Source organism: Ascidiella aspersa, chromosome 4, assembly GCF_963924565.1.
Source record: "Ascidiella aspersa chromosome 4, kaAscAspe10.2, whole genome shotgun sequence".
NCBI lineage: Eukaryota > Metazoa > Chordata > Ascidiacea > Phlebobranchia > Ascidiidae > Ascidiella > Ascidiella aspersa.
This window is the reverse complement of record NC_139450.1, coordinates 21,333,207-21,344,009: the sequence shown is the minus strand read 5'-3', so window position 1 is coordinate 21,344,009 and position 10,803 is coordinate 21,333,207.

The following is a 10,803-nucleotide window of genomic DNA, read 5'->3' as shown; positions in this document are numbered from 1 at the left end:
AAAGAAAACTACGCAATCACTTCTGTTAATTTTCAAAAATTTAAGAACAAACTATAAGGTACCACATGGACCACAGTCGCCAATTATAGATTATCGTCCAACGTTTCTTCTACAAAACATTTCTACAGGACATTCCCTTGCATTGACCGCATGCAAACGTACATTGCAAATGATGCTTTCTGCACGTACGTTTTACGGTTGTTTATGTCATTTAATAATTACATCGTATCACGTTAAGGAGGTTCTGTGGAGCTGCTCATAAATCTGTTACAATAGGCTTTAAAGTTCCATGGATGTTTTTTCATCCCCAGTCCTCTGGATTCCTGGCAAAATCTCGATCTTTCCACTTTTAAACCTGAAAGTACGTTCGCATACAATACATACTATGATATTTTCTAGCAGCGGATGTAGGGGGCAAATTTTGAGGTTCAACCCACTTTGTCGAATTGCTAGCTATCTTCAAGGGATGATTAACCTTTTAGCTAAAAGAGCCGCATTGACACTTCAAAAATTTTGATGGGCCGCAAAACCTATTAAATTAATGGGGTGACGTCATAAAACAACTTAGCCTAACTTATAAAACACCCGCATCTCGGCCTTAAATTGAGTTTATAAATGCCGTATCATGCTAGTGTATACGACACCTTTTCGGCATAAATTTCCTTAAAACGGTCCGCAAAAACACAAATCAACAGCATTGGGTACGCAGGTGTTCGATTGATGTTGAAATGGGACATTAGCCTGGATTATAGTCTCATTAAAATATAAGATTAGACCTACATTTAATACTCCCGCGTTCTACACGGTTCGATGATGGTCGAAAGTAGAAACATTGCTTTAAATAAAGGCTACTGAAAGTGAGAATAAGTGGTGGGCCGCAATGCGGCCCGCGGGTTGGACATCCCTAGTCTAACGTTTCACCGGCATCACCAATATAAAGGCGGGCTACTGCTTTGTATACCCGGTGTCAATGACATCGTTAAAAGATGATGCAGATGGATAGGATGTTCAGACACAATCACGGAACCAATCGTTTTTCGCAAATAAAGTCAACGCTTTCGGTTTTCCTATACCGATTAAATGTGACGTCGTATCGCATCTGAGTATTGCGAGTAGAAATAATATACATATAATATATACATTTTTAGAGTTGACACTTAAATTTACTAGTTTGATATGCAAAGTTTTGGTGTTGGATGAGCTACTTTTTGGAGAAGGACAAAATTACAACTTGTTTAGGGACTATCCGCATCTCCGTCAGCGTGATAAATTAAGAGAACTAGGAGAAATTTGTCATTCTCTAACTATAATTGTTTTTTTTTAATGACTGAACAGCCTTTCAAACAATGAGGAAATCGGCATCTTTCGGGGCATGGAGGAATGTACATTTGCTTTTAGAGTAATATGACCCAAGCAAGTTAAAAAGTTTTTGCCTGTTTGTTTTAATTTCTCACCAACTCCTTCTTTTGCATGTTAGGCCTACATAGCATGTCACCAAGGAAGTCAACAGTTACTCCAGTATTTCCACGTGTCTTCTCGTGTGAGTAGACGATTTAATTGAATGTGTCCCAGATTCCTAGCTGACTTATATTTAGTCACAAAATATTCGCAATACGTTTGACAAATTTAATCGTAAGTGTGGATTACTTAGGGCTACCATATTTTCGGCACCCAAAAAGAGGACATTTTTTTCCGGCAAGTAAAACGAAAGTAGAATTGTTACGTTTGAGAAAAACGTGCCATATCCACAATAAATGCATACAGCTTCGATATTATGACGTCCTTTTCTACACCAGGATACTCCTATCGTAGCTCATCACTAAACAGAGATTTCCTCTTCGGCATCATAATTTATAGCTTTTTTGTTTATGGTTGTCCAAATTTGAATAATAATAAAGAAAAATGAAAGCATGTGCTGAGAACCACCTGTATGGTATAGACAAGTGGTTCTTAACCTTTTTTCAGTCGCGACGCCCTTTCCTATGCCTTGCATTCCCCCGTATGAAAAGCAATTCTGCATTTTCAATTAAATATCACTGATAGTGTTCAAGCTGATATTAACAAACGTCTTGTGAGGGCGTTTAGTCCACAGTTGTAAGGCTGCGATGTCAAGCGCACATAAAAATGTAAAGCGCAAAAATTAAACATTGCGTTATCGTGTTACAAAAGGTCTGAAGACACATAATACAACGGCAATAATGCAAAAACATTATAGATTCGCACAAAAAAGTTTGATTCCTACTGTTGCTAGCCTGTTATCATATATATAATATGGATAAAAAATAGTTCGAACGGTGGATAACTTTAATCGTTTACCAAAAAGTTAGCAAAATTGTAATTAAATACGGCCTTATACCTTCGATTATATGAACACATGCATTGGCACTCAGAGACTTTGTGCTAAAAAAATGTTAACAAAAGTAGAAAGGACAACATATTTACAGTTTTAATGTTAAAGTCAAAGTTTGTACAGCGCTGTAGGAGAGGTGTACAACACAAACGAAACCATTAGAATTATTGCCAAAAATGTAAATATCAACTTAAAGCTCGCGCCCCACTAATAATTGCTTGGCGCCCCCGGGTGAAGAACCGCTGCTATAGACTCTAGACAAGCTTCTGTAAGAAATTAAAACGTAGCCTACCATACAGTAACACTGATAATATAATAGGCTAGGTCTACAAAACTCACACCTTTCCTTTAATAATGGGCCTTTTTAGATGTGAGGTTTTGTTACCATTTTTCTGGCGCAATGTACGCAATAACAATTAAGAAGTTAGGGCTGGTAGGGCAATATGTTGGAAAACTTGTTTTGAACCAATTCAGCATGTTACATGGCTACAGTATATTTTGGAAATAAATACAACGTCTCGCCTAAAAGTCGTGTTAAAAGTATAAGCAACTAACTCGAAATACGAAAAAGAGGACATTTGGACATTTTTAAGCGTCCTCCGAGGACCATTCAGTTTTCTTAAAAAGAGGACAAATCCTCCTAAAAGAGGACATATGGAAGGCCTAGGTTTACTGGGATCCATGGTATTCTTTGAAGTAGTGCTCCTCCATCAACCACAGATTGGACTGGTTCAAGGTCATTTAGGAATATTAACATTAAAAGTTTTCGATCTTGTCCATAACGTATTTCAGAAAGTTGGGTTGCATTCTAGCCGTATTACAAAAGGGGACTTAAAAAGGGTTGGCGCATACACGATTTAAACTTAAAACACTCTTTGAAAACATCTTCATCCAAGTTCTTCGCAGCTGTAGAGAAACGACGCATGTCTGTTTGTGCTTGTAATTATAGCGTGTTCGCCTGGTAAAGTGTTAAATATTTCACCTAGATACTCATTTCCTCTCGTGGCCGTTCTGGCAAATCTAGCCGACATTCGACTCAGCTAATCTCCATCGCAGTCGCTCTTGTGCTATATATAGTGTCACGCTGCTGTTGGATAAAACACTACAGTCAACTGATGCATGCCTTACTTGCGAGACCCGTTTTGACTGCGCTGTAAGCTTTTTTATTGAAAGCGAGCTATGCTAAATTATGTAAATGTACAATAAATCTATAAGCGACCTGACAGTATGCACTTTGAAATGCTATGATAGTTTGTTTAGTTTCGATTTAGTGGAGTTCAGATAGCACGGTGGTCATGTCTCACCTGTTGAAATATACATTGGAGACCACAACTGAGATATGAACATGCAAATAAATCCTTCTGATTTAAATTTTATGCATACTGTCAGGTTGCATAGAAAGTATGAATTAATTTGGTTTGCTAGCGCAGTTTTCTCGTTTGTAAGTATTTTTAAGTTACGCCAATCAGTTATGATTTGTTGAAACGTTTGTTGACGAGTTTTTGCCAGCGTTATTGCTGGTTAATTTGATGTTTGATTAGATGTAATGCAGAGAATAATCGTTTGATGCTTTAAATTGTTAGTTACGCAAGACTGTTATAGTTATTGTTGCAAAATTATGGCCTTTTTGGTAAAGTTTCTAGGTGAAAATATTACGATCGAGGTTGGACACTTCTCGTGATATCTAATCTCAAAACCAATAAACGGATAGATTCTATCTCAACCAGCACTTACAGAAGTGGTTACTTCTAAAGTGTCAAAGCCACTGCGGCTATTGTCTCTGATCACGTGTTGTGGTGATTGATGTTTTATATCTCACCCAAAATAACCTGATCACTTTGTCTGAAATTCCTGCGTCACTTAACCGTTATGATTTATAAGAAGGAAAACAGAGCAGAAGGCCAAACCTTGTTGCCAATTCCCAACATAACGCGAGATTTATCTCATTTGTGACTGCAAGCGAAAATGCTCTGGGTATTATAAACCCATGATTGCTAAGGCCTTTGATGCCTCATTTAACTTTCAGACGGTGTGAGATAACCGTCATATAGCCCACATGAAGTTACTAGCATGCAGAGAGTAACTTTCTAGAATAACCTTTTGCGCCAAGGTTATTATGTCTGCTTTAGGGAACCCATATAATGTGGACTAGGCGATGTAATTTGTTTTCGCGTTTCTGAGATTAGCACCTTACCACCTATTAATTGGTATTCTAGAGCAAAAGACTCTAAGCACTAAATACAGTTTTGCGATTTGGAATTCGAACTGCGTTTTAAGACGATAATTTTCTGCATTATAGGCTATTCAAAAGTGTTTTGCATTGTTGTTTATTGTGCCTTTTAAGTACCATTTCAGACTTGCATCGTGTCGTACAATCAGCTACCCCTGGTATTGTCCGTTTGCCGCCAAGACAAGGAATTCATGAACATTTTTCGCTCTATTGAACACCACGATTTCCAATACGTGCTGGATCGATATTGCACAAATGTCCGATGTTTTGCGGTTGCTGGTCGTGATCGGATCCTGGGAAGATTTTAAAGAAGCGCGGCCCAACGAACTGCTCGAGACCTTTTTCGTTTTCCAGGGACGAGGGAAATGATGTAGAGAAACGACGCATGTCTGCTTGTGCTTGTAATTATAGCGTGTTCGCCTGGTAAAGTGTTAAATATTTCACCTAGATACTCATTTCCTTTCGTGGCCGTTCTGGCAAATCTAGCCGACATTCGACTCAGCTAATCTCCATCGCAGTCGCTCTTGTGCTATATATAGTGTCACGCTGCTGTTGGATAAAACACTACAGTCAACTGATGCATGCCTTACTTGCGAGACCAGTTTTTACTGCGCTGTAAGCTTTTTTATTGAAAGCGAGCTATGCTAAATTATGTAAATGTACAATAAATCTATAAGCGACCTGACAGTATGCACTTTGAAATGCTATGACAGTTTGTTTAGTTTCGATTTAGTGGAGTTCAGATAGCACGGTGGTCATGTCTAACCTGTTGAAATATACACAGCAATTACAAAGCGTTGAAACGATAGTTGTGGATAGATGTGTATTTTATCACCATAGACTTATGCCCAATAACTTTAACCTGTTGATTTTTTCAAAAAACAACTTCTGAATAATTTCGTGTTAATTAAATTTAGGATTTTTAGGCCAAGTGACTTTGCTTTCAAAATGCTAACATCATTGTCAACGTACCTCTTCGTTACAACGCTACGAAGCTCAGCTTTCGACACAAAAGGATTACGGTCTTTGAAAAAAGAAATCAATTTGTTTGTATCGAACGTATTGCAGTTTTGACGTACGTTTGATAAAAAAATCCTTATGATCTTCGTTTCTTACGTATTTGATACGAGTTAATAATAAAGAGTATTAGTAAATTTTGCACATTTTAGCATTGATAAAATCCTTGTAATTCTTTGTTGCTCCGTCATTCCATGGCCCCTGGTCAAGCCACCAGTTAATTTTACGCTTCTCATAAGAACTTGTACTATACCAAGATCGGTCGAAAGTGCAGCCCAAACTTTACCACTTCGTCTGAGCTCTGACAACGTGGAAATCATTTTAAAATTCGTTTAAATGTCGGAAAGGGTGTTAGGGAGTTGCCTCAGTACTTGGCGGTTCCACAACAACTGTACATTCTGCTACTATACTCGTTGGTCCGCAATAGTCCACTTTACACATTTTTTACCCATGTAAAAGCAACAACTACTAAATAAACTATTATATAATCGGTAATTAGACTGTCTACGCCTACAACAGCAAATGAACTACGACTTGTCTGTTTTTTGCGCAAGAATGTTACATATATCTTTATTTACGTGAGTTAATATGACGTCATAATAGCACATGATTTGGCACCTATCTGGCTTTTTAAACTGAATTAAATGTTTCGGGTATACAATGAGAGACTATTTACCAAAGCATTTAAGCAATATAATGTTTCGAAATATATTATTAAATTTCAAATAGTCCCGTGGTAATGCGACAGTTGCCTTAAAATTTAAAGTTGTGATGTTATTATGACGTCATATGGTGGTCTAATCGTTTTATTTAAATTAGTTTTTTGTTTCTTTAAACTTCACCTTTCATATGAGACTAATCTCAAGGTATTAGGACTATTATGAAATTTTAGCCTATTACATGCTTATGGTTTTGACGTCAGTATGACGTGTTAGAGACCATATTTTTTCGGGGATTTTTGGGGGGGAGTTCCGGGGATTTTTCCCGATATGAATCAGCAAACAAACCTTCTGTTGCAATTAGTCCTAGGTTTGAGCCTTTTTTCACCTAGATTTACTGGCCTATAAGTATTTAGTTGTAAGTTGTAATTTTTTTTAAACATTTTTGTTGGTTGTGTATGACATTCACCAAAACTCAGAGATTGAAATTACATGCCGAACCAATAGTATTTGTGATGTCACAACCATGCGCGAATCTAGGATTTTAGTTTGGGGAGGGCCATACATGTTTTTAGATATGACGTCACAAAAGTATGTCATTGCGTGACGTCATAATTTAGCTAAAAACAACATCAGCTGTCCGAACAAACGTCGTGCAGAATAACATTATTCGGGTTGTTAAACAAATCATTCCGCGTAGCGCGAAAAACAGACCATTTCAAAGCACGAAAAAGTAATAAGGTTAACCTGTACAGTTGGCCAGTTTCCTAGTGTGCTCCGATATGAAGAATATTGCTGAAAGACGCTACCATATCTATTGTCCACACATCTTGCTTTTTCCCAAAAAGGCGAGAGCCACCTCACATGCCCCCCGAAAAAGCGCCGAAGCCACGTCGCAATAAAACCACAGCGATGTCTGCAGTGGTCGGCTGTGTTTCTCTCATGACACAATTTTCAAGTTACTTTCATTGGTTTCTGCCAAATGAGGTTGCTGAAATGAGCAAAACTCTAGGCAGAGTTAATCCTGACATTGGATAGGTCAGGGGTCGGCATTCGGCAACCTTTCGTATACAGTGTGCCAGTTTATGAATAATTTTAAAATATCAACAACTCGCGTGCCGAACATTTTCTATGTTTTGTTTTGCACTGCCAGCCACGGCTACGGATTAGGTGAAAAACAACCCGAGTCTGACTCGGCCAAATGTGTAATTTCATCGGCCAAATGTGCAATTTTATCGAGTCCCGAGTCCGGCTCAGAATCTACAGCCTGTATTTCACCCATTTACGTAACTAAAATAAGATGGGTATTCAGCAATCCACTCATAGGGGTCATGGAAAATATGCCACCATATGCTATTCCACCCTAATTTACAGTTTGCTTCCTTATCCGTTTCGAAATTTAATACTGCGCATGCGCACACGTCGGATTCTTTTTACCTAGTCTTACTCGAGTCCCGATTGGACTCCGCAGCCCTGCTGTGACTCTGACGTCTAATTTACGCATCTAGGGAGAGACGTCAAACCTAATTTCATAAGTTAAATTCTGTAAACCTACTAAAAAACAACTGTCACGAACACAAAACTGTGCCCGCTATTTTGGAATATACTTGCTTGGTTTCCCAGTCGCACAAAAACACACGTGCTTACTTTTAATGTAGAATGTCCTGCTTTGACACAGTAAACATCCCGCCAATTTTAGGGCATTATAACGTAATACGAACGGTTAGTCGTAAACAACAAGTTTAAGGCCAACAAAAAATAATGTTAAATACAACAGTTAAGACACTAATTTGTGACACGAACACTGCCGAATCATTTGGCGTGCCCTTAAAAAACATCTCGCGTGCCATGCACTTTTGGCACGCGTGCCAGGGTTTGCCGACCACTGGGATAGATGATTTAAATCCTTACATTTACGGCCATTTTGAGCTAATTGCTGTAATAATTGACACACAATGGCCGGAACAATTGTCGAAAAAAAAAAACAATGGAAATATTTTAGTCCAGTGTGGTCCAACTGCAGGCCCGCAGGCCAAAGTTGGCCCGCGAGTTCCGCATTTTTGGCACGCAAACTAATAGTCAGCTTTGCTTCTATCTAGCAATATCACTTCAATTTTTGTTATTGTAATTAACAAAAAAACTTCGTAAATGATCCTTTGTGATTTCATAACTACCGTAGCTGAACAAAGGTGTACATTTCATAAAGTTAGTATATATGCCATAGGCCAGCGGTTCGTAACCTGGTCATCTTTTGAAACAAGATAACGTACTGTTTAAATCAATGTGTCGAGCACGAGCCATTTGTTGTGTGGCCAATGCGAAAAGCCTCCTGAATTCACAGTTTAGCGCCAATTCAACCAATTAAACTAAATCTTTTTTTCGCGCTTCGCGCGACCAATAACACGCTTTACTATTTTCAAATTGTCTAAGTGATATTTAATTGAAAATTCCGAATTAATTTTTGTAGGGGGCGAAAGGCATTGGAAAATTACCAAAGAAGGTGCGGCTGAAAAAAGGTTAAAAAACACTGCCATAGGCTATGTATAATTTGCCAGCAATAGGCCTAAGAATCGCTATTTAAAAACATTGGCCCGCAAGATAAAAAAAAAATTGTTTTTGGCCCGCGATGAAAAAAAGTTGGACCACGCTGTTTTAGTCAATCGCAAGATAATTGAAGTAACTGTAACTTATGATATTTTAGTAATAGACTAGTCCAGGGTTAGGTAGAATTTTTGCCAGGCTAGAATACGTTGGATTAGTCTGATGTGGGCCACAGCACAGAGAGTTTTTAAAAACATGGTAAAAAGTCACAAATTATGGCTAATGTCGAGTTTTAACAAACTTTGCTCTTCAAAACGATTGTAATAGTCAAACATTGTTCTGTTGATAGTGGGTAAAAATCAGGTTAATATTGGGCTATAAAAAGCAGTACTGTTTTTTTAATGAGATATTCAAAACCAACATCATAATGACTTAAACATTTTTTTTTGCTAGTTGTGTAGGCCTGATCTGCAATAAATGCATCTGAAAGTCTATTTTTAAGTGCAAAATTGAAAATGTCCAAAAGCCCCAAAAAGCAACGAAAATTGGATACATTCTTTTATAAAACTCTTAAGGCTACGTCATCGGGTGAACCGCAGATAACTGAAGCTGAATCAGACAAACATGAAATTGTATCAACATCTCAGTCGCAATTTGTTAAAAATGACATTGGCAAGGCGGTGAAAAATAAAGAGTGGGGAAAATTTTACTTACGAAGAAAAGAAAATGTTTATATTGGAAAGATGGTTCCCAGAAAAAAACACGATTTTCCGTTTTCTGAAAATAAAGGCCCAAACGCCAAGCGACACAAGTAAATCTCCAACAACAAGGCGTTACATAAGCGAATATCATTTAAAGACCTTCTCTTGGCTTGCTGTAGGCCAGGGGTTCCCAACCTTTTTTACACCGTGGCCCCCTTCGAAAATTTTGAGAATCTATTGCCCCCCATTTTTTTCAACCTTTTTAAGGAACGACATTTAAATTGAAATATTAGTTTATACCAGGGGTCGGCAACCTACGGCCCGCTGGCCAGATCGGGCCCACCAATGTAATTTGTCCGGCATGCCACTTCTTTGACAAACTAGACACGAGTCCATTTCAAATTCTTTTTGATTATTTTAACTGCGTAAGTGCGAAAAATTTAGCGCAAATGATTTTTCTACGTCCGGTTTGTTTACGTTTTGGGGCTGTCTTATGAACTAGATCAGCACTTCTTTACCGTTGCGCCGTGGAAAACTGCCAAGTACGTCGCGGACAAACGAAAAACGTATTAAAAAATATAGGGAAGAAATTTTTTAGCATTTTTTTCTTTTATTCTTTTATATTTTTGGCAATGTAATAAAAACTTATTTAAAAGAAATGCAGGTATACCAAGAAAAACGCGCTCGCTTCGCTCGCCAGATGCGCCATGTCACCAAAAGGGTAATAAAAGCTGGACTAGATTAACTATTGAGGTTGTGGCGTTTCCTCAAAGTAGTTTTTTTACATTTTTTATTAGTAGTGTGGATGACGACGTGTGAACTTGAATTTTAAACCAAACAAACATTTTTTTTCGCGCTTTGCGCCAACACTTTATTGCCTCCTTAAATGTAATTAAACACGGTTTTGAGTGCAAAAAAAGATCCCGCCTGATTAAAAGTTGTTCTAACATTTTAATAACACAATTCTTAGTTAGTATTTTGTGCGGCCCGCAGAGACTTATCTGAATTTGGTTTTGACCCGCGACTAGAAAAAGGTTGCCGACCCCTGGTTTATACAGTAACCGGTAATTAGAATGATTAAATGATATAAATACAACACGCAATAAACATGATAGTACATTAATTAGTTATTACATATTCAGTTAATGTGATGGTTGAGCTTGTTTTTGCTCTGATAATGTCTTAATTGTAGGAGAGTGGTGGAAAGAGCAGCCGCATGTCATATTGCAGGGGTCGGCAACCCCTGGCACGCGAGTTGTTAATATTTTGAAATTATTCATAAACTGGCACACTGCATACGAAAGG